Source organism: Actinia tenebrosa, unplaced genomic scaffold (genome assembly GCF_029948245.1).
Source record: "Actinia tenebrosa isolate PJP-AT-01 unplaced genomic scaffold, QUT_ActTen_1.0 PGA_scaffold14__42_contigs__length_11649687, whole genome shotgun sequence".
NCBI classification, from domain to species: domain Eukaryota; kingdom Metazoa; phylum Cnidaria; class Anthozoa; order Actiniaria; family Actiniidae; genus Actinia; species Actinia tenebrosa.
The window spans coordinates 1,680,833-1,708,011 of NW_028292574.1; the positions used below are offsets into that span (position 1 = coordinate 1,680,833).

At 40.0% G+C, this 27,179-nt stretch overlaps 1 protein-coding gene and 1 long non-coding RNA gene across 7 annotated transcripts in view; one reads left to right on the forward strand and one right to left on the reverse strand.

Moving 5' to 3' along the window:
• Positions 1–27,179, forward strand: part of LOC116288671 (uncharacterized) — a 371,660-nt gene that overhangs the window by 311,885 nt on the left and 32,596 nt on the right. The gene's annotated exons all lie outside the window — the stretch shown is intronic.
• Positions 1–27,179, reverse strand: part of LOC148911163 (uncharacterized) — a 130,689-nt gene that overhangs the window by 84,350 nt on the left and 19,160 nt on the right. The window contains exons 2-3 of one of the 6 annotated variants that reach the window (XM_089029973.1): positions 4,773–5,024; positions 4,432–4,675 (exon numbers count right to left, since the gene is read on the reverse strand). The exons of 4 other annotated variants lie outside the window; for them this stretch is intronic. The gene's annotated coding sequence lies outside the window, so the exon portion shown is untranslated. The remainder of the gene's footprint in view (positions 1–4,431; positions 4,676–4,772; positions 5,025–27,179) is intronic. One more of the 6 variants, XM_089029974.1, reaches the window with a different exon arrangement.

The window sequence follows — 27,179 nt, forward strand, 5'->3', positions numbered from 1 at the left end:
CCCCAGACGACTGCAGACTGAGAACCAATGTCTTCCCTGGAGAGAAGAAAGAGCAAGAGAAAAATATACCTGAGGAATTGCTTCATTACCTTGGTAGGCAAAATCTTGTACTACCCCCAGAGATTTCGAGAATGCAAAGCTTGAAAGATCAAATGAATACCCTTCTAAAGCATCCTAATATGGACGAAAGTCAAAAAGCAAGGCAATACGTTCAACTCCAGAACAATTATCTGCGCTACAAGGACAAAATAAATCCCAGCACAGTGGGATTAGGTAATTCAACACCCCTTAGTAGTTTCGCTGCGGAAATTCAGTCACCACCAGACCAATTATCTATCGAGCCCGCAAGGAGTTCCCAGCTACCTGCTGAACCTTCTAACTTTCTTCCTCCACCCGCATTATCACCTATCACTGCCTCTCCTGTGTTACTTTCCACTGAACCACAAATGCCACAGACTTCTACATCATCTCTCATGGCACCTTCTCCTTTGATACAACCACCTTCTTCGCTATTAACCCCACCTGATTCACTTCCCAAACGTCGTAAACGACCACGTCTTGAATTACTAAACTATTTAGAAGGTGACCCCAACAAAAAGCCTGGAAAAAGTGTGCGTCGATCAATACGAGTAAAGATGAACCGTTCCCCTTATAAGCACTAGTATGACCCCTAGTTCATAACCTTAGTCCAATAAAAACATTTTTTATTATATTTGAAATATTGTTATTACTGTAGCAAATGATAAATAAAGATTTTACACTCCAACGTTCTCCTTCGTATTTGACTAATTAGGTAGAACTTCGTAAGTCTTATTGTTTGTGGTTTATGAGTCATTAATTGTATTGTCTTCGACACAATAATCACTAATTTATAATTCATAAAACGATATCTACGCGTTCCAAATGTGGAATAAAATTCAAAATCCCCGCGCTCTATAAATTGGATTGGTAAACAAAAGACTTACCCAAATTTGTCTAACAATACTCTCCCTGTCATTTTATGGTAACGATTTAATAAACAATAGTCTGCTCGTCATTTTATGGTCACGATTTCATGAACAATAGTCTGCTCGTCGTTTTATGGTAACGATTTAATAAACAATAGTCTGCTCGTCATTTTAATGATGAATAATTAATGTACTCGTCCTCCTCGTCCAAAACGCTTGCCTAACAATAAACTCATGACGTCAATTGGTCGTCATGGCAACCTCAAACAATACTCTCCCCGTCATTTTATGCTAATATGTGACGAATTATTAATGTCCCCGTCCTTCCCCGTCCTTCTCCGTCCCCTTCCCCGTCCAAAAAAGGGGTCGTGCCATCCCTACACTACTACTGTTATGTCAGTACTTTATAGCCTGGGATATTGAGGATAACGCAGAAAACAAAGCAAAGAGAAAAGCTATTCTATTAAGCAGTATAGGGAACAAGTCGTACAAGATTTTGAGCGACGTGTGTTATCAACAACAACTGAGTGAGAAGAGCTTCGCGGAGCTATGTGGAATACTAAAAGCACATTTTAAACCAAAAAGGTTGGTAATCGCTAAAAGATTTCGCTTTAACTCCACTAAGCAAACAACGGGACAGTCCATCACCGGATTTGCAGCAAATTTGAAGAAAATGGCAGCGACTTGTGATTTTGAAGGAGACCAGTGGCAAGAGAATTTAAGAGACCGATTTGTGTGTGGTTTGCTGTCGGATAGCATCCGTACAAAACTACTGGCACAAAATTACACCTTTCAGAAATTACTAGAGGCAGCTTTGGCAGAAGAAGCAGCTGAAAAGAATGTCAAGGACATGAGTGAGGAGAGTAAAATAGTAAATAAAGTGAGGGGAAATCGAAGAATGGTAAAAAGGTCAACGGAATCGGAATTAAGGAAATGCGGACGGTGCGGAATGAAGAACCATAGCTCTGCTGAATACAGGCACAAAGTGCTTCAAATGTAATGAAATTGGTCATCTAAAGTCCCAGTGTAGGAACAAACAGGTGCAAAGGCGAGGTAACGACAACGTAAGAAAGGAAAACAGGGCCACGAAGGGCAAACAACCTGTACGCTTCGTAGAAGAGAGCGTTAACCAAGACGACGACCACAAGACGCCGAGCGAAGTGGAGGAGAGTGAATCGAATACAGATCCGTACGACCCAGTAAATGCAGTAGAGACCAACGAGGACGTGAAGAAGAAGATTAAGGTAGATCCTTAAGAATTTACAGGAACGATCAAGATACCGATCTTAATGGAAGGATCAAAGATGGAAATAGAGCTAGATACCGGAGCAGCAGTTTCCATCATGACAATGAAGGGCTACGAGAAATACCTTCGACACATTCCGCTGAAGAAGACAACGCGAAGCCTTCGCGGATTTGCGGGAACACCCTTGAAGACAGCAGGAGAGATTCTTGTAGATGTCGAATACCAGGGACAGTGTGCAGCTTTACCGATAGTCATTGTTGAGGCAGACAAGTAAGCTCCTCCCCTGCTGGGATGATCCTGGCTCAGAGCCATCAAGCTGGACTGGCAGAACTTGTTCACGCAAGTGCACTACGACTCGAGGTCGGAATCAGTTGAGGAGCTGAAATCGAGGTATGAAGATATAATAAAAACGGTGTGAAACACATCAGGGTAACACCTTACAACCCTGCTAGCAACGGAGCTGCAGAGCGGATGGTACAAACATTCAAGAGAAGCCATAAGGCAAGTAAGTCACCAGGACAAAACGTGCAGCTACAGCTAGATCGTTTCCTTTTGTCATACCGTACTACCAAACACCCAACAACTAGATGTACACCAGCAAGCTTATTCATGGGACGAGAACTTAGTACAAGATTAGCTCTAGTACGACCAAGCCCAGAGAACAAGGTAGTGAACATGCAAAGTAAGCAGAAGCAGTATCACGACAAGGAAGTTAAACTACGAGAGTTCTACGCTGGAGAACCAGTGCTGGTGAAAGACCCAAGAAAGGAGGAGACATGGTGGTCAAATACTAAAGTAGAGCGGACAGGACCAAAATCGTATGTAGTAGTGTTACAGGACGGAAGAGTGTGGAAGAGACATGTAGATCATCTGAGGAGATCCAGCCTTATGACAGATGGACCAGAGATAGTACCAGAGATAGATTGGTCGAGAGATCAAGTGCCACAGCGCGACATAGAGACAAACTCAAGTGGAAATATCTTAACGAGTGACAGACCCATACCAGAGATACAGACAAGGGAAGAGAAAGATCATGTTTCTGCAAGACCGCCTGTGGAAACCAAGGAAACAATGCTGACACAAGAGCCAGAAGCAGTGACTTCAACCACAGTCACGAAAGTACCCAAGCAAGTTACACTACGACGATCAACCAGGATACGGAAACCGCCACTAAGACTAGTGGAAGGGAAAGGTTGAGAAAGGAACTGTATCAACAGAAAGAAACAAGAGACTGAAAATTGCGTTAAAGACATTAGGTCAAAAGAAAGACTTATAGTCTATTTGAGTTGTTAATAGTTAGATATCATTTGACCACGACCCTTAAGCTAAGAAGGGAGGAGTGTGATGTATGCAGTAAATTAGGATGAATATGCTCACCCAGATTCACACGTATTTAGCTGATATACATTAAAGCGGGCCGTAAACACGACTCAATGTTCCAAATATCAAAAACTTTCATGGTCTCTGTGAACAGCTTACTTATTATAACCAGCCTAAGCCTCTAGAAATAAATCTGGTGTCATAAAATACAGCAGTGTCTATTGAACATGAAACTAGTCTATTGCTGTTTGTTGATATTTTTTTGATTATGTGATGGCATTAATGAATCAACACATTTATTTCTAGACTATATAAGTGATATCTACTGAACGTTGATAGAAACACCAAGAACGGAGTTAAAACAAGTCAGAGACGAACTCGAAGAAAGTGTCCCTCAGCCATTGCATTCAATGTTAAACAAAGAGGACAAGGAAGCAATACAAAAGAGATATAGACAGAGGAAAGAGAAAGAAACACCGATTTGTCCACCTACGTGCACAGGTAAATAGTGAAATCTAGCATTTGTATTAATTTTTGATTGCACAAGATTATTAAGCTTTATTTATTTGTTTAGATGAAGAACTGCAAGCATTGCTCCAGTCAAGACAATCAGCCAGAAAAGCACCTAGCTGCAAAAATTGTGGCAATTCAATGAAGGGTCACAAGAGAGGGCAGTGTTCCAGCTCTAGCTGATCTATTACTCTATGTATTTATATATTGCATTGCAATTTGTCTTTCTTACAATTCTGTTATAGAGTACAAACACTAAAAGTGAAAACAGCCGAATAATTGAACAACAGCACTATCAAAGTTGCACACTTGGGATAAGCAACAAATGAGCCACATGTATATTGGTGTTTGTACTCTTTTACAGGATCAATTTTCATTTCATCTTTTACATAACATATTTATCACTACCGATATTGGATTTTATTCAATTTCTTCATCGAACTGTAACTCTTCGTCCTCAGATTCTGAATCGGTATTTGTTTCTCCCTCTTCTTCATCTTCCTTTATAAACCCTTTATATGTCCCATGTTCTGAGGGAAATTCTGATCGTATGGCATTGTATACGCAGCAGGGCAAAGACAGTCTTCTTATGTTACCGTGGTATTCCCATACGAGGCGTTAAAATTGACGGTACGCTACTGATCTGAAAAATCTACAAATTAGGATATCGTTTACTGCAACATTCATTAAAGATTGTTCACTTTATATTATATACATATGAGTATATATTGAGTAATTCACGCACATACCGTGCCTCTGGTACTAGCCCTTGCTCTCTCATAACGACGTAACTTCGTCGTTTACGCGTCTTGAGACCAATTGCAGCCGTCTATAAAACCCACTTGTCAAGGCATACGGACCTAAATCCAGGATGTTCGGTTATACAAGGGAGTTCTTCTTCAAAATCTTCCAATTTCTCCCTACGACGGTCAATGTCTCGACAACAAAAACACTCCGCTTGATTGGTGATCAAAGTCAGTGAACAAGCGGAGCAGTTGCACCTACAAATATAAGAAGAATAGTTCGAATCTTGACTAAAAGCATTGCACGATTTAATAAATGGTATAGCCAGGCTATGTTTATATATCTTACCACTGATTAAGTTGTATTTTCTTTGCAAATCGTTTCTTGAACATTTCTTCTTCTTCCAGAGTTCTCGAGTTCTCGAGTTCCCTCTGGTAAACAACATACTCTTCTTTGGTAGCAATCGGCTCTAGCTCCTCAGAATAGTTAAATTCATCAAATCCATGGCCTTCCATGGCTTTCGAATGCCAAATTTCACAAAACGACTATTATTCTTAAGATTGTGCTTACGAAAAAGCAAAGAAAAAATAAATAAAATAAATAAAACTAAGAAGATACAAGAAGAAATGTATGGTGTAAACGCTGCTTCTACGAAGAGGTTGAGTAAATGACGTCACATGGAGATTTCCTACGGAAGACCGCTGGCCGAATTGACTCTTGGCCGTGAACGAACAAATCAATGGCGGACACTTTTAAGACCTGCTTTTTTGAACCAATATTCACACAAAAGGTAAATTTAATGTTCGGGTATTGTTTAATTAGTTCTATTGAGTGTTTTGGAACCGTCTGCAGTCGCATATACGGGTTTTGAAATTTGTTCGATTTTCGTCAGGGTGGCTCTTTAACAATCTTTTATCTTATTCTTACTTCCCTTCAATCGTAAAGCCGACTAGGATAACTGTTTCTTCGGCCACTCTATCTGAATACATTTGATCAAGTTGAGAATATTCATCCTGGGATTCTTTACACAGACATTTCTGACCATCTGCCTGTTTTTATCCTAAAGTATAGAACAAATTTCAAAAAAACTTTACAAGGGAATCAACAAACGTGTTTTTTCAATTCAAGGAGGAAAAAAATGTTGCTCATGATATGCCCCGTGTAGACTGGTCAGTAATATATGAATCTAACGATCCTAACAAGCAGTACAATTATCTTTCCAATACAATGAATAAGCTATATGACAAGCATTTCCCGGTTAAGAATGTGCGAGTTAGTTCAAGTACTATGAAAAACCTCTGGATTATCCCAGGGATACTACGCTCCATTAGGAGAAAGAATAAACTGTATCAAGTAAAACTGAAAAATCCATCTATAAAAAACGTTACAAAAATTCGTAAGTACCGCAACAAGTTGAACCATTTGATTAGAACCGCAAAAAATGAATATTGCAAATCAATGCTAGATAAGGCTCAAGGCAATGTCAGAGGTACACGGAAAGTCATTAATGAAATATTAAATAAGAAAAAATCACAATCTATCAATATTCCCTGTGTAATGTACGATAACAAACGCTATACAGGGAAGACTGACATAGCCAATGCTTTCAACATCTTGTTGGCCATGATTCTTTATATACATACTTTGTAAAGAAGGTGGCAGAAGTTATATGTCAGCCACTATCTTTCATATTTAATTCTTTCATTAATGCTAGTACAATTCCAGACGAAATAAAAATTGCAAAAGTTGTTCCTGTCTTCGAAAAGGGTGATCGTGATCAAGTGTATAATTACAGACCGATATCATTATTGTACACTTTCTCGAAAATATTTGAAATAATATAAATATTAATAAATACTTAAATATATATAAATAAATATTTTTTATGGTATCTCGGAAAGTATGCTAAAATGCGAAAGCAGTATGTTTGTATTGAAGAAGAAAAATCAAACTATTTGCCAATATCGTATGGGGTGCCGCAAGGGTCAATACTTGGACCTATTTCTCATTTACGTTATTGATGCTCATTTTGTAACAAAGGCTATTCAACTTGTTATTATATGCTCATGACATGAATCTTGTATACCATCATGCATCAATTAAAAATGCCGTCCAAGTATTGAACAAGGAACTTGCTCCACTTGATGATTGGTTTCTGGCTAACAAACTAACGGTCAACACAACAAAAACAAAATATCTCATATTTGGTTCTCTCCAAAAATTTAAGAGTTTTGTGCCTGGCAATGTCCAAAACGTATTGCGTTTCAAAAATATGCAATCTATTGGTAGAACCAGTAGCACAAAGTTTTTAGGGCTGTTGTTAGATGAACACTTGTCGTGGGATTCACACATTAACTATATCTCAAGAAAAATTGCTAAATCAATCGGAATCTTGTATAAATGTAGATACCATCTCTATCTTGGTATCTTGAAAAGTCTATACTAAAGTTTTATTCATTCTTATTATTTATATGGCGCGTTAATATTAGGAAGTAATTATGCAACAAAAGTATTACCTATTCATATTTTACAAAAAGAGTCCTTCATACAATTACTTTCTCAAACCCAAGAACTCCCAGTAGACCACTCTTCCAAAAACTGTTGATTTTAAACATCTTCGAGATAGTTAAGTTTCAGCTCTGTGAAATTGCATATAAACATGTAAATCAACCATTGCCCGAAATTTTCAAATACTATTTTAAAAAGTTCAGTTTTCTCACAGCTGCATCACTCGCTCTGCATCAAATAGACATCTTTCTTTGCCCCATGAAAATTGAATTATGGTAAATTTGGCGTGAAATATGCAAGTGCGGTAAGCTGGAACGATGTGTCTTTTGAAATAAAAGCAAGCTCATCTCATAAGATGTTTAAAACACGTTATAAAAAATTATTATCTCAATGATACTACTTATTTTGCTAACTTGTGTATCATGGATCATTCAATTTTCAATATTCTAAATTCTCAAACTATACTTATTCACATTTTTGTAATTCTCTTTTCCGCTACTTTCAACCATATTTTTTCCTAATAATTCTAGGATGCAGGAAGCTTTTTTATTAACCCTTTGGGTTGTATTCCTGCACTCTACCACCATAATATAATAATTTACCCTTATGTTTTAATTTTATGTATTAATTTATATTGTTGTAAGTAGAAATAAAAAGCCTTGTAACGTTGTAACTTTGGGACGGCATGGGTTGAGCTATTTCACGGAGATTTGAAAGTGGTACTCCATGAACTTCCTGTATACATCACCTTAAAAGAAGTCAAAATTACCATGTTTTGCCTTCGAAGACCATTTAAATTTTTATCAAAAACTTAAAAGATTGTTTTATGCACAGTGTAAAAATTAAAAAAAAGTTAGGTGTCACCGTACTATATTCAGGGCTATAAGCTAAAAACGTGTGAAAAATCTTATGATTTCGATGTTTTGGCCGCGCGAGCATGGGCAATAACTGCTATTAAGGCACATATGTAATCTTATGGAGTTTTTTTGAACCAAAATTCCAAGGATAGCCATTTTTCGTCTCTAACATGCGCTTGAATTTGAGTTGCATCGGAAAGTTTTATTTCGATTTACATGCGCGAGCTTGATGCCAGGTAGTAGCAATAGTCCCTAACTACCTTAATTCCAACAAAGCATCTGGTCCAGACAGAATACCAAACTGGCTGCTCAAGGAGTTTGCTGATCTTTTAGCTTTTCCAGTTTCAAAGATCTTGAGTGCTTCATATCGTCAACAAGTCTTACCTAACATCTAGAAAATGGCTGACATACCCCCCTTACTTACATGGGAACAGTGCAGTATTATGGTTGCAGTGTTTTTGTGTATGGATTTTTATTTTCAGAGATATAAACATTTGAAATATCAATATGAAAATGAGGTGACGTAAATTCCAGAATGTGTTACATTTTGCAGTGTTATTTTAGGACAAGTGCTTCCAAGTGAAATAACCTAAAAGTGTAGAAAGCCATATATTTCAATCATAACGATAATTTGCAAATGAAAAAAACAGCAGTACTTTCCACAACAGCATTTTTGTATAATAAATTAGTCTTGAATTTACGTCATCTCATTTGCATACTGATATTTCAAATGTTTATATCTCCTAAAAAAAATTGTACATACAAAAATACTGCAACCATACTACTACACTATTCACATATAAGTGATTTTGGAAGAAAAAAAATTCCTTGATATACAGTTTCACTGATTAATTAATTTTCTATCTAATCGTTTACAAGGAATAAAATTAGCTGGTGGTTGTTTCTCGGACCGGGGTTCAGTCCCTTCCGGTATACCACAGGGTACGAAATTGGGACCATGACTATTTATTTTGATGATTAGCGACTTTAAAATCAGCTCACCATACTTATGGAAGTTTGTAGATGATACCTCTGCGTCTGAGATTATTCTCAAAGGTGGGGTTAGCAGGGCACAAATTATAGCTGATGAAGTAATGGAATGGTCGAGGAATAATAGAGTTCAATTAAACGCAGATAAATGTAAAGAATTTTGTATATCGTTTGCTAGAAAGCAAGAATCTATTTTTGAGCCAATAGTTGTCGATGGCAAAGAAATGGACGTGGTAAACGATACTAAAGTTATTAGGCCTTACAATAAGTAACAACTTAACATTGAACGAGCATATAGATAAAGTAGTTAACAAAGTCAGCAAGAGACTTTATTTTCTAGTTCAATCAAGGAGAGCAAACGTACCTACACGTGACTTAGTTCTTTTCTACTTATCGTGCTTAAGATCGGTCATAGATTACGCAACTCCTGTGTTTTACCATGCACTCCCACGGTATCTAAAGGAGGAGCTTATCAAGCTATAATTTAGGATGTAAGGATTTGGGAATGAAACCCATAACTGACCATCTTGAAGATCTATGTACTAAACTTTTTGAAAGAATCATTGATAATCCTCAGCATAAACATAAACCGAAATATCATCTCCGCAATCAGCGCATGTTTGATGTTCCAAACTTTAAAACAACAAGAACGAAGAGTACTTTCATCAATACATAAGCTAGTGCATATAATTCAAATCAGTAGTATTAATTTCATATAGATATATCGATACACCCGATGATAAAATTTCGCTTATTTATTATAGATTTTTTATATATAGTTATATATAATATTTTTTTTCATGATTGTAAATAGTTACGTAATTCAGCCTAAGGGCTGCGATGTAATTTCCCAATAAACTTACTTACTTACTTACTACTTACTTACTTACTGAGGCGAATCCAGCTGACAATCATGCAAATCAAAAGATCAAGCGAAAACTAGAATAACCGCACTAACCATCAATCTCAAGACGTAGGGTGAATTAGGAATAGCAAATCGATCTCTCACGCAAATTGAATATAATGAGGGAAAATTTTTTTCTCATGTTGATAGTGACCGTCAACTACCTCGTGAATATAAAGTACAGACAGACGATGATAAAAATAGATCATGACGTCATCCGGCCGAATCCGCAGGAGATAAAAATGTATCCTCCAAAAACGTCCCCCCCTCCTTTCGCACCGGTGCCCCTATGGATCCGAAGGCAACCGAGTGGAAAATCCTGAACCTGAAATCCAAGATCCGAATTAAGGCAACCGAGTCGAAAATCCGGATGATCCTGATGCAGAACCGCTATTTATATACTATTTGCATTTTCCCGGTATCTTCGATATCTTTTGCTCGTCATAATAATAATTTACGAATAATAATTACTTAATTTATACAATCATTCATATATATATTTACATCATATGTGTTCGAGAGGGCTTGGATTAATTTTGCTGCACATGGCCTGGCGTCCCCTGGAACAATGGCTGTTTCCATCGTGGTGCATGTTGCCATGTGTCTTGCTCCAAACCCTCCCGAAAACTTGAACACTTTGCCGACTTGTCATACAATAATTTCATATTCATATTTGTATTTACATCATATGTTTTCAGGAAGGCTTGGATCAGGTTACACTGCACATGCACCTCGTTTCCATTGTTTCGTGGTGGTGCATACCTGCATGTATGTCTTGGTCCAAGCCTTCTTGAAAACTTGAATACCTTTAATGTATTATACATATTTGTAATTTTTATCAAATTTTACCCTCTAATTTAATATCTTTTATGATGTTTGTATTTTTTGTTTAATTACCTTCTATTATTGTAATATATCTCTATATTTTTGTTAGGGCCGTGAGGGAGAGTACAGTTTTCTGTAATTACGGTTCCCTCTTTAAAAAAAGTGTTACTACCACTACCACTACCACTACCACTACCACTACCACTACCACTACCACTACCACTACCACTACCACTACCACTACCACTACCACTACCACTACCACTACCACTACCACTACCACTACCACTACCACTACCACTACCACTACCACTACCACTACCACTACCACTACCACTACCACTACCACTACCACTACCACTACCACTACCACTACCACTACCACTACCACTACCACTACCACTACCACTACCACTACCACTACCACTACCACTACCACTACCACTGAATCAATGGATGCTAAGACGTTTTGCATTCTTCAGTGCGGTCACATTATCGATCCGTGATCGCTTTGAAAGAAAGTTCTCTGAGTGCTCTCATACAGTGGAACTACCTCACTTTATTTGCCCAGCATATTATGCTACATGCCCATTTTGTAGGGGTAATTTTTGGACTTGCTTATGCAAGTGGCCTGGTTGAGCTTAGCAAAAACGAAATGAACAATAAAACAACTTGTCAAAATTAGATGTACTTTGTCCTAGTTGAAAATAAATAATGAAACAAATAAATGCGTTTAAGAGGCTGTCTCTGCAAGAACCTCATAACCATTTTGGGCGAAAAAATAGATTTCTTTCAAACTTTGTGTGTGAGTGTGTCCTTCCAAGGTTATTTCCAAAACACATTTTGTTTTGTGTCTCGGCGAAGTTTCAGGGGGGTCCCTTAGGGGGCCAAATTGGTGATTTTGACTACTTCTCGTTCATGAAATTTGGGCGATGTTTAAAAATTCGTAAATTCATTCTTTGAAGCCCATTCTTTGTTTATTTATTTTTATCTCGAAGCCAGAAATGCCCAATACTGTACCAACAATGTCTATGTTTTGGACAGATCCACCAACCAGAGACATCATCGTCATTAACTTAAGATTTTACTGACCTGGCTAAGATAAGTTGATACTCTGTCAAGTCTTCTCGTGAAAGATGGTAATTTAGAAGATGACCTTGAATATCATCTGTACATTCCAGTAGTTTACAAGATTTACCCAACCTCGTTCCCAGGGCCCTCTCGGCCCGACTCCAAAACAAAATGGCGGTCGTCGGGGAGAAGACCCTGGTAAAGGCTGGTCACGTGACCTAAAATACTCCAAGATTTTTGGAGTATTTGATCACGTGGTTTTCGTTTCAAAATGGCGGCCAAACTAGTATTTCAAATCGTGTAAATGTGGGAAAAAAGGCCTTTCTTCGTGTGTATGTTGCTCCCGTTTTAGATTACAAGACAGTTTTTGGATTGCTTGAAGTATGAAAGCTGCAATTTGTGCGAAAGTTCACCAACAACGGTTTTTAAGCCATTTTTTGAGTCGCTTAGAAACAAAAGTGATGTAAACTTACTCCGGGACTTTACTTATATGGTTTCACTTTCTACTGCTACTGCTACTTCTTATAGTTTTGACTGCTTGGATACTGAGATTCGGAGTTGTTCATTGTCTATCAAGTGACCCGTAGCTTAACTGTTTATGAACACGTTTAACTATTGCTACCCAAGACGTATCTTTCTTGGAGGTTTTTTAACACCACCAACAACAATTTATTACGTCAATACTTTATTTATTTACAGTATTACCGTAATTTATTACAATAAATATACAACAATAGTTTATTACTCTCATATTCATAGAATTATTAAGGCAACAGACAACTTAAAACACTCGTATGTAAACTTCATGTTCAAGTTCTTTCTTTTATTCCGTTTGAAGACTAATCGTGCGCAATTAAGTTTTTCATAACTTCCTTGCGTTGTATTTTTGCACCCTGTACTATGATGATTTTATTATGTATTATGTGGGGTATCATGTGTAGCTTCCAGGTCATATTTGTGAATAAAAAAAAATCTTTCGAACCTACTTTGTTTCATGGCGGTTTTTAACATCGAACTAAGCTGTACCAATCATTCAAACCTTGTATGCGCCATTTAGGATATCAGTAGAAGCTGTTGGGTCATTGCTCTTTCTTTTTAAATCATAATTAAACCAACTTTTCATATTAGGATGAAACGATTTACCGAGGAACAAGACGAAATACAGATAAGAAGTCCGCCATCTTGTACTATAAAATTTCGACCAATCAAAGTGCTCGTAAAGAATTTTTTCAGGGACCAATCAAAACGAGTGATAGAACAGCCTTTACCAGGGTCTTCTCCCCGACGACCGCCATTTTGTTTTGGAGTCGGGCCGAGAGGGCCCTGGGAACGAGGTTGAGATTTACCTTCCCTCTAGACTCTCCACCAATTTTATCTACATGAAAACAAACACTCGACATATTCAAACTTTTACTCTTCCGTACTGGTTTGACAGCTGAATCTACATAGTGATGATTTGTTATGAATTTACGAATTTTTAAACATCGCCCAAATTTCATGAACGAGAAGTAGTCAAAATCACCAATTTGGCCCCCTAAGGGACCCCCCTGAAACTTCGCCGAGACACAAAACAAAATGTGTTTTGGAAATAACCTTGGAAGGACACACTCACACACAAAGTTTGAAAGAAATCTGTTTTTTCACCCAAAATGGTTATAAGGTTCTTACAGAGACAGCCTCTTAAGTGAACAAAAACACAAACTGTAAACATTAGGTTTCTTTGTACTAGTCGAAAATGAATTAATATATGCATTATTATAACTAGTTTGAAAATAGATATTTGAAATATATATTTTAAATAAAGAAATGGTCAGTATACACGCCTGTCACGCGGGAGACCAGGGCTTGATTCGCCGTAGGAGAGTTTACACTTTTCGGTCATTGAAGTGAGGTGCCGAGTAGCACCTTATTGGAACCTCACAAATAACACCCCCCCCCCCCAAAAAAACTGGGCCCGGCTAAATATAGACATGATGCAAACCACCCCTCCCCTACCCGGCCCGTGGCAGCCCGACAAAGCCCGTCACGTAGAACCCTCATTTAATATCTACTAAAGAGGAAAACTTCATTGCCAGAAAAAGGAATAAAGTATTTCTTTTTAAAACAAGACCCTGGTGGCAGGGTAGACCGGGTTACCTGTTTGGGAAAGTTTACTAGTATCTGGCTTACGTAATTAGATCGTAGCCGCTACGTAGCCTAGACGCTAGCCTCCTTAAACGTGAACATTCGCACGGACATTTTAATAGCCTTCTTTAAAATCGAAATGCTTCATTTAAGACCCAAATACAGGCTAATCATTGCTCAGGATTTCTCTCAGAATTGCTTGATTCTTAATAGTTCGCTTGGTTGATCTATGTTTTGAAAGTAATAAACATTTTCTAAAAGAAAATTTTCATTTACGAGTGAGCTACAAGTTGAAATACTATCGAGCTCAAGTGAAGGTCAAAAATGCACTTGTTTTAGAAATTTATTTTTACATAATTAATGGAAAAGAATGGTTTGGAAACTCCATAGAACAAACCTATTGTCTTGTGTTTGATGTTGAACCGTACCATCAAGTGTCACTGAGGGTGCACAATCATTTTTCATTATAGATCGATTATCATCTTTTATTATTATTATCTTTTATTGTAAAATTACATTGAATAAGTATTTCTATCATTTTTTCAATTATCAATAATACATCTATACTTTGGGAACTGCCTAAAAGCGGAGCTCACGATACGGAAGTCACGGGGAGAACAATTTGAATGAAACTGAAAGGTGAAAATAAGATCGGCGAAAAAATCTTCAATTATTTTTTATTCGAAATGATGATAATTTCTCCCATAACAAAAACCATGCAGTGAAATCGAATCGAAATGCACTACATCGTTTTTTGTTTTTTTTTGCTTTTTTGCGCGAGTATGCTCTCCCACTTAGGAATTTTGTACACAACTTACCACCACCCCCAGGGGCTAGTTTTGTTCTTGGAAGATTCTTCGACAAAACGTTTTCCAAGGCCTAAAGTTTTAGGCTTTGAATCTCTTTTACTTAAAGAAAAACGAAAGCTAACAACAGATAATCCAATACAATATCAAGTTTAGTGAAATTTTCCTCGGATGTCTTTCATTGAAATCGAAAATCTGGAGATTTAGGACAAATCAAGACCAAAAAACAGACTTGAAAACTGGTTAAGTTGAGCAAAAAATGAGGTTTACTTAATAGGTCTTTTACAGTTTTCCAAAAACAGAGCTTACATTCATTTAAACGGTTGACAAGAACAACTGAGACAAAATAAAAAATAATGAAAAAGGCAATGCAAAATACAAAATGACTCATTTCTTTGGCAGTAAATTGGCGTTTGTAAATGTTTTTGAATATTTTTTAGCTTTTTAGAGTGATAGTCTAGTAGGTCTTTATACAATAACATCTTTCAACAACACAAATTTAAGCTCATTTTTATAATCATACTTGCTCGAACAGCTTAATAAACAGTTGAATATTTGGTAAAAATCTATATTTCATTTAATGATTAAATAAATTATCTGTAGAAAGATATCTAAAAGTCTTCTTTGTTTTGCCGACTGGACCCCGCGATAGGAGGCGAACAAAGCTTTTTCTTGAACGAAAAACATACGATAGCTGGTTAAAAACAACCGAATTGTTCAAGATTTACAAAGCTAAATAAAGGACGAATATTTGTTGTAATATGCTCTTCATGTTATATTTCCTCAAGCATTAAAATAAATTAATCTGATCGATAGAAATATAAAAAGTTTTGAGAGAAAGTCTTTGATTTCTCGATTCGTCTAGAAAAATGCTTGTCAAAAAAAAAAAATATATATATATATATATATATACGATTGTTTGCTAAAAAACACACACCTGAATTCTTGAAGAACACTTCTTGATCCATCTTTGACTACATGAAAGTGTTTTTTTAATTGTTTTTGGTCTATAACTTGTCCTAAAGCGATTTTTTCTGTGCATTTGAGAGCCGCATTTGTAGTTTTGCTTTGATATCAAGCGGGATTCCTGTGTTGTGTACACGCCCGGACGGACGGACGTCAGCCAAACCATGAAAAATCAACTCGATGGTTTACCATTTTTTCTTAAGTATGGGGCTCCGCTAATACATCTATACTTTTTTCATTATCTGTATATAAAGGTTCAAACCACAGGTCGAGGGCTTTCATGAAAATTCAAGACCGAGGGCCGTAGGCCCAAGCCCGTGGGTTTGAACCGGTTTATTAACCAGACACGCTCCAATTCTATTGTCTTTATGCAAGATATTTTGAAGTTTTCTATTGTTTTGAATGTAAGCATTAGTTTTTGAAAAGGCCCATGGAATCCGGAGAAGCGTTATCAAAATAGTACCAATTCTATTGTTTTATGCAATATATTTTGAAGTTTTCTATTGTTTTGAATGTAAACATTAGTTTTTGAAAAGGCTCATGGAATCCGGAGAAGCTTTATGAAAATAGTACCAATTTAACTATAGTAAACAGTGGTTTTAATTGCATAAAAATTTTAGAGTGAACGCATTTAATCCGTGAAATTGTACTAATTTGTTTGTACTAGAGTCGTTTTCATTTCACCGTGAAACGAAAATGACTAATTAGTTTGTATTAGTTGATGCTGAACAAACCACTGTATTGAGTGTCCTTTGTTAAACTGCTATACGCGATGAAAATGAACTGCCCAGTTTGTTGTAACTGGTCTTCGGATAACTATGAGTAGTGACAATGAGGACAACGACATTTTTATCACTCCCTCATGCGGTTCTTATTATCCAAGACCTGCCAGATTTTGGTAAGGATATTGGTGAATTGCTAGAACAAGTACCAACAAATAGCAGAGATAGCTCGGTTCCTCAGTGTGAGTGGCGTTGGAGAGAAATGTGCGAGTTTCGAAGTCAAAGGAAGGGAGCAAAGATACGATATCATCTATACATAAGCTTAGAAGTGATGTCAAACCAAATGCTAGATAAGAATTTGTCGCTCTTCATTATTGAAGCACGAAGGAAAGACGGGGAAAAATGTCCACCAAGTACTCTACATGGAGTCATAGCCGCCATTCGACACCATTTGAAAATGAGAGGGCGCGACACAAAGTTATTCAATGACTCCGAGTTTTCACAATTGCGATCGTGTCTAGATGCTTCCATGAAAGAAGCAGCCAGTGAAGGCTTAGGACGTTCCAAAAAACAGGCCGAAATGATCACCTTAAATGAAGAGGGGCAACTATGGAATCAAGATTTGCTCGGCGATAAACATCCCCAGCAGCTACTTAATACTATCGTGTACCTATTAGGCCTTCATTTTGCTTTACGTGGGATCCAAGAGCACCGGAGATTAAGAAGGATCAATTCCCAAATGAGTGTTTGCAAAGACGAAAAGAGGGGCTTGAAGTTTTTAGAATACTGTGAAGATGTGTCAAAAACCAATGCTGGACGTTTAAGAGATCGCAAAGTAAAGCCAAAATCAACTCGAGCTTATGAACAGAAGGTGAATAAAGAGAGATGTGATATTTCTTTTAACAATACTTATTTATACATTTCTTTTACAGCCCTATCCACAAGCCTGGAGAGCAGGATGCATTATATTTGACTCCGCTCAAGCGTCCCAAGCCAAACTGTTGGTATAGCTCGGTTCCTGTGGGCCATAATAAGTTGTGTGCTACCGTGAAAACAATTTGCGAAGCTTGTGGATTAAAGGGATACAGAACAAATCATTCTCTCCGTGCAGCGGCAGCGACACGTTTGTATGACGAGGGAATAGATGAACAGCTTATCTGCGAGAAAACAGGCATGTAATGAGATTGCTGTAAACTTTTCTTGATTTTAATAGCTCTGTTTTTAATTTAAAATCAATTTTGTTAGGTCATCGGAGGAATGCAGTTCGAAGCTATAAGCGTACCTCTACATACCAACAGATAATGGTTTTTGATGTTATACATGGCTGTGATGTGAAAAAGGCTAAGCTTGAAGACCAACAAGTGGACGTATACCACCCGGTAAAACAAGACGTCACTGAAGGTTTAGAGGATTTCAACAAAAAAAGTTAATATCAATCTTAATTTCTTTTTGTAGTAAGTCTTGGAGATAGTAATTAAGTTGAAAATGAATGTTTGATAAATTCTGGATCGCAAGCTTTATTTCCTTTTATCATTATTATTTTGAATTCAAAATTCACTAGGCTTTCAATCTGTTCTCGCTCGTTAATTTTTTCCCGGTTTCTTGAGCTTCATGTGTATGTTGTGTTTAAAGTGTTTGGTTTACGAGCGCTCTCAGAGAAAACACAGCGCGTTTTCTTCTCTCCTTCGTGCAATGTTTCTCGGAGAGCGCTTTGAAACAATTTTATACAATTTTATACATAACACAGGAACCCCAAGAAACGGAAAAAATTATAGAGCGAGACTGGATGCAAGTCTAGTGAGCTCTTGAAATGACATTGAATTATAAACCCGGGATAGGTCTTGAATTTTTAATTCAAGACCTATCCCGGGTTTTGAATTCAGCCCCAAACTCCACTGTTGATAATCAAAGCCGCCCCCGGTTTTAGAATGCAGGTATTCCTACCTTTCAAAACCTACATAAAAAACAATAGAATTGGCGCGTATCTGGTTAATAAGATCAGATACTACTATATATGATTTGTTCTTTATTATCATTTATTACTATGGCCTACTATATCTCAATTAATCTTAGCAGCTACTCAGCTCGATTAGCCTAGCTATTCTAAGTAGCTATTACCAATACCTGTTTTAATATTATCGTAAAAAATTAGTTTTGAAAATTATGGTAATAAAGCTAAATCAATCAATCAATCAATGAACCAAAGCAAGTATGGCTGAAAATACTCATTTCCTTATTATTTTCATGTATGAACATTTTGAAAGTGAAAACTTTCATTCGATGACCACAAACTATGCGGATGAATGTTTCCGCACAGGTACAGCTAAGTTAATAGATGATAAATAAGAAAGCATGAAAAAAGGCAATTTTCTTTTAAATGAACAATTTGTATTTATCATATAGGATTAATTAACAAATAATAAGTATTTTAGAACATTTTTAAGGGTTAAAAATCTTCTATATTCCCGAATACTATGAACAAACGGAGCAACTTTTCCTTTTCTGAGCACCGTCAACGTCATATAACAATGGATAAAGTCGAACACAAACATAGGGTTTCCCAACCATTCCGCTCCATTAACTATGATCTTCATCATGTTATTAGTCTTAATAACAAAATCAAAACTCAAGTAAACGTATATGTACCTGGTATTTATTTGAAGTAGCTTTCACAGCCAAAATATCTTTAAAATAAATCATCAAGTGATCAGAATCGGGTCAGCTTGAAAAATAATTAAAAAGTCGAAGCCATTGATCAGGCGCGTAGTTCTTTAACCCGACTAGTTTATCTCTTAGAACTGATATTCGATTACAGAAAATACTGCTTTGAATAACTGTATCAAAGCAAGAATAGTTAACCAAAATAATCTAATGCCCATGAAGTTTGAAGATTCTTAGAAGTCCACGCTTAGAAGTCATTAACATCTTGCTTACATATCCTTGTTTACGATTACGATGGTTAATTAATATTTCTAGTTCGGCTGTCTTTAAGCAGCAGTAAGGGGGACTCGCGACTGCTGTTCGGAATACGCCGGGGATTACCTGCCCCCACGTAACGGCGCCGGCCGCGGGAATTATTTGAGCCAACTCTACGGACTTTTAGGCGAATATCCGATTTGACCACTTTACCCGTACCAAACCCGTAGGCAGTAAGGGGGACTCGCGGTCAATGTCAAAGATTTACGGGTTTTACAGGCGGTTTAAGGAAGGCGCCGGCAGCGGGAAATACCCGCGCGACAAGTCCTTACTGCTGCTGTGTTGGGAATCGTAAACGGAGGTTAAGATATTCCTTACATATAGATGGACACCATCACGAGCATTCGTAACAAAACTGTGCGCCGACTGCGAACTCAGGTGTTGGATCGCCTGGATGCGGACTTTGCCTTCACAACATTTATGGAGGGAGATACAGATGAGACGATGAGCGAAGAAAGAGCAGAAAGGATAATTGACTTGATGCCCGAAGGTAATTACCGGTTGGAGTTAACGTTCATAAAGTATTTAGACGGCGAGTGGATGATAGAAAAGGGGCGCAATCCTATCAGGGCGTCTGGTAAGAAGGACTTGTTTGTCTTAAACGAAAACACACGCCCGGGAGCATTGGTAGGAATAGACATGCTGTTCTACGAGGTTGCTTACCCTGTTACCGTAGTCATTTACGGTGCGTACAAGATAAAGACGCCAGACGTTAAGAAGTTGAAACCGATGCGACATCCCGGTAATTGCGTAGGGAAGTTAGTAAGAGAGTTCTTTGAAGACTCCTCTCGGGGCGGTAAACTGACTTTAAAGAGAAGAGAAGCCATCAGGAAATGGGAAAAAGATACTAATAGGACCGGAGGGTCGATAGACAACATCAAGAAGTTAGAAACGGCGCTGGAGAGGCGAATCCATGTGAAAGATATCACCGACGGCTTCATTTACTCCGGAACACACAAATATGGGGGCCGTGGTGCGCCTATAGTCATCTACCAGCACAATGGGCACGCCTGGCGCGAACTGCGGTTCCCAAGAAAGAAGGAAACGAAGGTCTATAAGAATTCTCCATTGGCAGAGTTAATCCATGAGAATTCCATTTGGGTGATGGATTCAGAAGGAAGTCAGTTTATGACGCAAGACGGCACTTTGTATCGACCCGAAATTGAACAACAGCGCATTCAAAGCGCCTGTGAGACCTTAGGGGAAGACTTCTCTGACGAGGTCCTTAGCAGTCGCAGCTTGGACTTCTTAGCCGCAAAGAAAAGAAATGGATGGAAACCTACCCCAAAAGAGTTCGGAGACATAGCCAAAGCCTGTGTAGAACACGGTCACGGTGGTCTGTGGAACATGGAATACGACGAAGACCAATACGTGTCTTTGGATATGAAACACTGTTACCCTGCAAGCTTTAAAGGTCTAGGAGATTGTAAGGAATATTACGACCGTTACGGACATCCAGACTCCCAATTCTTCCGTGTGTCTCTAGATGGTCACTACGACTCCCCGGCAACGGGGTTTGTACGATTGACCTCTTGGAAATTAGCGTCGGGCCTGCATCCAATAATCTATGCGTGGTACGGAAAGCACCTGCAGGAGAAAGAATGGATACCGGTGCCCTTATTGAAGTTCTTTGAAGAGCGTAAGCTGCTCGAATACACAGCGCATGAAGCCATACTTTGTCACAGCGCCTTTACCAAATGGTTACCAGAGCATAACCCCACCGCGAGGATTGTCATAGGTAAATTCACCCAGGGCGCTAAGGAGGGAGAAAAACATATGCAGCGTCGCTTGATAACGGACGAAGGCGAACTAAGCTTCCTCATCAAGAGCGCCCATGACCAAGGAACCATGGTGTCCGTGGAGAAGTGGGACTATTTCATAGAAGCCGAGCAAAAAGAACGTAAGTGGAATGCTTTGTGTTACTACCAGGACCATCGACCGCAGTATTACCATCTGCGTGCCAGCATGTTAGCCTACGCGCACATTAACCTTCTCGCGATGCTGCTGCGGTTCGACAAAGAAGACATTCCGCGTGTAGCCACGGATTCTTTGTACGTGAAACCGCACGTCTTAGAAAAGATGAAAGAATTCTACACAGAAGACGAGTTAGCGGAAAGTGGCCAATGGCGCGTCAAAGACGAAGAGATCAAAGCTTGGAGAGGCCGCGTAGAATATCACGGCGAGCACGCCCAGGGCACCGTAACGCCTACCAAAGAGCCTCTACCTTCAGTTGCGGACCCAATCTCTTACCAACGCTTCTCTTACCTTTACGGTACGGGAGGCAGCGGTAAGACGACGCGCGTACTGCAGTTATTCCCAAAAGTAAAGGTGCTAACGCCAACGCATCGTTTGGAAAGAGAACTCTGCGAAATGGGTTACGACGCTCAAACGTACCACAGCTTCTTTCGTTGGAATGGCCAAAAGTGGGTACCGGAAGCTATCCACGACATACCACCAGTAATACTTTGGGATGAGATTTGCACCGTACCTTTGGAAATCCTGCAGGAGTTCGTAGAATTCCTCCGTGGAAAGTGTCAAGTGATATTCGCCGGAGATCCCTGCCAGCCTCCTCCAATAGCCGGAGAGATGCCCCACGAATGGCTAAAGGGGTTCGTAGACCATGCGGAGGAAATTAACACCGACTACCGCAGTAAGGATCAAGTAAGAAACCTGAAAGCGGAATTAAGGGGCCTTAGTGATGCCGAGCAATGCAAGACACTGCGCAAACGCGTACGAGCGAAGAAATACGAGGACTTCCTTTACACATGGCATCCAAAGGATCTGGTGCTGAGCAGCAAACGCGCAGCACAGTCTCGCATACAAAAGGATTTGCTAAATATACACCGAGAGCGCTTCCCTACGCATCCCGTACCCGTTTGTTATAAACCCCACGACACCCGCATGCAAAAAAGAGACGTCTGGGTACCTGGTACCGACATCCAACTGCAGAACGCAGTAACGCACGATAAAGCCTGGGTGCCTATGGGAAAGGTCGAAAAAATAACCTCCCATCCCGACTGGCGTTTGGGTTATTGTATGACAGTCCACAGCGCGCAAGGGCTTACCATAAAAGAAACGCTGTGGATCATAGACCAGCGGCTGTGTTGGAGCAACCTTATCTACACCGCCGTAAGTCGTGTGGAGTATGCCAAACAGTTAAAAAGAGCCTGGGGGCCGCAACTGCGCTACGACCGCACCCCAGAAGACATAGCAAAGGAGAACATTGCCAAGAAACTCCTTCGCTACAAGCGCCACGACGAAGGAAAGGGGTTAAAGCTCGACTTATGTGTGGACGACGTCTATAAGAAAGGGGCAAGGTGTGCAAAGTGTAACATACCGCTACTATGGAGGTTTGACCCGAATGATGATCAGCAGTTCTCCGTGGATCGTATTAACAACAAGCGCGGCCATTGCAGAGGCAACGTAAGACTGACATGCCTAGAGTGTAATCGGGCGCGTGGAGCAGCACTACTTTGAGTCTTTGGGAACTATGAGCAGCTCTTCCTTGACGAATCCGCGACTTGGGCCATCTAGGTAATACAACACGGGTTGCCCTTCCTTGGTGACGGACTTCGAAATCTCATACGTTTCCAGGGACCAGTTAGGATCCGTGGCTCTCTTACTGCCACCTTCGAGTTCCCCCGGCTGATAGAGGTATCTGACCACTATGTTGCGGGGGAGCTTTTTTTCCTTCAGTCCGACCGCCCTTGAACTTCTGACGAAGGACTTATGTTCCACGTGTTTCTTTTTTATGGCATCCTTGGGTTTCATTCCCGTAGCCCTGGCCGCCTCGTTGTTCAAAGCAGCGACGACCTGGGGGAGCATCTGGGTCCATTCCCTGTTGCGCTTGGAGGGATCTTCCAGCTCTTTCCAATACTGGTATCCAAAGAGACGCTCAGCCAAGGTCTTATTGAATCTTTCGACAATGCTCTGACCCCTGTGGTACTCAGCTTCGGCTCTCCTAATCTTAGTGCTGTGGTCTTTCAGGGTCTTAGTAACCACGCCCATGAACTCTGTCCCCGCATCCACTTGCAGCAGCTTAGGCCATTTCAAGACGCGCTTATAAATCCTACCTAGGGCTTCTGCGACTTCCCCAGAATCCTTGCTGGTTATGGGTTCGGCGTCCTTGTATCTGCTTGCGATATCAACTACGGTCAAAGCGTATCTATAGGTCTTCTTTCTCACCTTATCGTGCGGTAAGAAAAGCAAATCCGCCTGATGAACTTCATTGGGGGCATTTACGGTAAAGCTGGGCCTGGGAATGTACTTAGCACGGGAAGATAAACCTGCCAGAGGGTTTGCTTTTTTAACCAATTCTTAGCCGTTTCTTCTGATACCCTGGCCGCGGTCGCGAGTTTCTTGATGGCCGACGCTCCTTTCCAATAGCCTTCAGGCCCGTAGTAAATCCTTTTAAGTTTGTCCTCTACGCGGCCCATTATATGAATAGAATCGCGCTTCGCTTGATTCAAGCGAAGGATAGGACAAGATTGATCTTACGTCCGTTAAAATCCACCGTCTTTCCGTCCACCTTAATGGTGATGTTTATGCTTTCTACCAAATTAGACAAGTCATAGCTCAAAGAAATGGGAGTGTATTCCACCAGATCGAATGGATTACCTTTGGGCAGGAACTTAGACATAAGAGAAGACTTTTCTCCATTGTTGTAACTATGGACCAAGTCGCAATAGACTTCGTAAGAGGATGCGACTTTCCATTTCACAGGTATGGCTGTGTTGGTAATCGTCTTGCCTGAGGCACATAATAAAGATCCCAATGGGTCAGACTTTCCAAAAGTCATTGAATAATTTGACATATTATGTTTGAGGGTCATTTCGTGCGGCAATCCTGTGGTGAGAGTATAACCGTGTTTTGCTAATTCCTTGGCCAGTGTGATTGGTGTATAATGTCCATCGGGCAGCAATACGGCTTGATAGTTAGATCCTCCTGTATGCTCAGTGACTATGCCCCTAATCAGGTTATACCAAGAATTGTACAAAGAGCAACTTATGAGCCGAACCTTATGGGCTTTAATGGGGGGATTTAAATAAGTGGTAAAGTTATTTTTATCGCTTTCCAAAAAGACGATCATTATATTAGATACGCCAAAGCCGCGCCTCCTGCCAGCCCTGCAACTCCTACAAATACCAGCTCATTGTCTTTTTGTTTCTTAGAAGGCTGGTAGTAATTCTTGAACTGAGGCCTTTTCAACCCCGTTAATGCCGCGGGGTGTGCTTGCGCATAAAGTTTGAAGCCGTAGTCTGTGTTTTCGAAGTTCTTATCCGCCTGCATCTTGTCTTGGTAGTTCTTGTCCAACCAATCCCTGTAAGCTTGTCTTTTTTCATTCCAAGCCGCCACGTCTCGCTGATATTTCTCCAGCGCTAAGTCGTGTCTCTTCCTTTCGGCGGCTAAATCTCCGCTTTTGTCGCCTCTAACTAATCTATCCAAATATTGACCGCCATAATTAGCTCCAGTGAATGCTAAGACTGCAATAACTCCACCTGCGACCACGCTAGCCATTATATATTAGAAAATCACAGGGATTTTCACGAGTTACGTCGTTGGCAGGTACTTTTCCTTCCGTAGGTAATCCTTTACCATGATAGCCCCGCCAACGGCAGCGGTCATCTTAGCAAAATTAGCGAAGCTCTTGCTTGGGTCTTCAGTAAAGTCTTCTTTGAGCACTTTCTTACCTACCCAACCGATACCCGCAACGATGGAAGTAATGATAGCTGCTTCTTCAACAGTTTTCAATAACGCGGTTGACATTATATTACAAAGCGAGAAGGAAAATCTAGGTCGCCACGGGTGATAAATCTACTCCATTTCAGGGATCTTACTTTTTCTAACAGCCGGTTCCACAGGTGCGTGATATGTTGGCGGCACATGCACGGCCTCCCACTTTACTTTTGGCTTCGTAGCCCGCCATTGTAAGTAGAGGCTGCCTGCTGCTATAGCGACTCCTAACGCGCCAATGACGTATCCCGGATTAATAAAGGATTCCTCTTCTTTTTCCTCCACCTTTTCTTCTTTTTTGGCTTTGTTCTTTTTATTCATCTCCGCGAGCTTCTTTCCGGCAGCGACTCTGCCCGGAGATTTAGCCTTGGTAATCTTGGTATCTTCTACGGGTGGTTGTTCTTCGGTGCCACTCATCTTATATTAAGGGACTTGAAGGACTTGACAAGTAACTTGATGACGACTTGACAATGACTTGGCAATGACTTGACAACGACTTGACTAAGTACTTGAGGTGACTTGACAACGACTTGACTAAGTACTTGAGGCGACTTGATCAGGTACCTTAGCAAGTGCCGCCTGGAAGACCTTTTCAACGTCTCTGTCCTTCTTGAAGTCCTTCCAAGATACCAGTACCTCCTTCAAGTCGACGTGCTGAGCTACGCGAAGTGCCGCAGAGGCGACTGCCATTAACTTACCGCACTTCAAAGACAACCACCCACAGGTTATCTTAAGTTCTTGGGCGATAACATAGTCCTCGCTTATGTCCTTCCGCAGTTGCTCCACGTCGTCTATAGGCAGCGCAAGTCCAAGCAATTTAGTCGCAAGTCGGATAGCGGAGTCTGCTACGGCGTCCGTGGTCTTACTTGCAAGGGCAGCCTCGTACCTCTTATGGAACTTCTTGACTTCCTCTTCCGACAACTTATTAACCTGCTCATGGGTAAGTTCCTTGCCTATCATTTCTTTACACTTCCCAGAAGACACAAGAATGTTAAGTTGTTCCTTGAGGTTACTTTCATCTAACTGTGTGGGGACTTCATCTAAGAGCTGCTCAATGTCCATATACATTAGGAATCATAGATTCCAACCGTGTAGGGAAACCTCAAAGAGAAGATCATCTTGGAATGTTGGTGCGTCTTTAAATGCCGCATGTATTCGTGTAACTGTTCCTTGGATATCTCACCGCCGTAGTCGCTTAAGATGGTTTCCAGATCAGACTTGCTCGGAGTATAAAATACGACAAGCGAACCTATGTTTTCCCTAAAAGGCTTAGAGACGCTGGTAAGCTGCTGCGAGAGCAACCAAACGCTAATATTGTCGTGTCGGCCGCTAAAGGCAAGCTTCACTAATTCGGAAGTGCGTCTTTTTACGTCATCCCCACAGGCGATGTCATCCAGTATGAGCAAGGTTTGCGTATCTTTAGGGAATTGTTTGTGCCAGAACTTAAGATGGCTGGATAACTCGTTAGGATCCAGTATGTCCACAAAGAAGTCGTCATCTTTCACTCCTATGCCCGTCCAGGTGCGGTTATTCACGTAGGTGGGGCATAATAGCACGATGTAGTCGAAGCGGTATCTAAAGGGTCCTAATAGCTGCTCTACTACGAACTGGGTCTTTCCGCAGCCGGTGGGTCCTACTATCAGAGCGTTACAAGGCATGTGATCTGGGTTCATTTATATCCCTTCTTTCGAAGGGAACTTGTTCCCTGATATATATGGAAGGTGCCTACACACCGGTGGAAGCAGTGCAAAGAATTGTCGCCGACGCAAAAGATAAAAGAGACACCATAGAAATGCAAAGGGAGGAGATAGACCGGTTAAAAGAGCGCGTGCAGGAGTTGTACGATGAAATGTGTGGTCTGAAGCGTGCAGAACGGTTTGGCGCGCTGATAACGATGGCAACGTGGGCTAAGGAGTCCGTTAAGGACTTC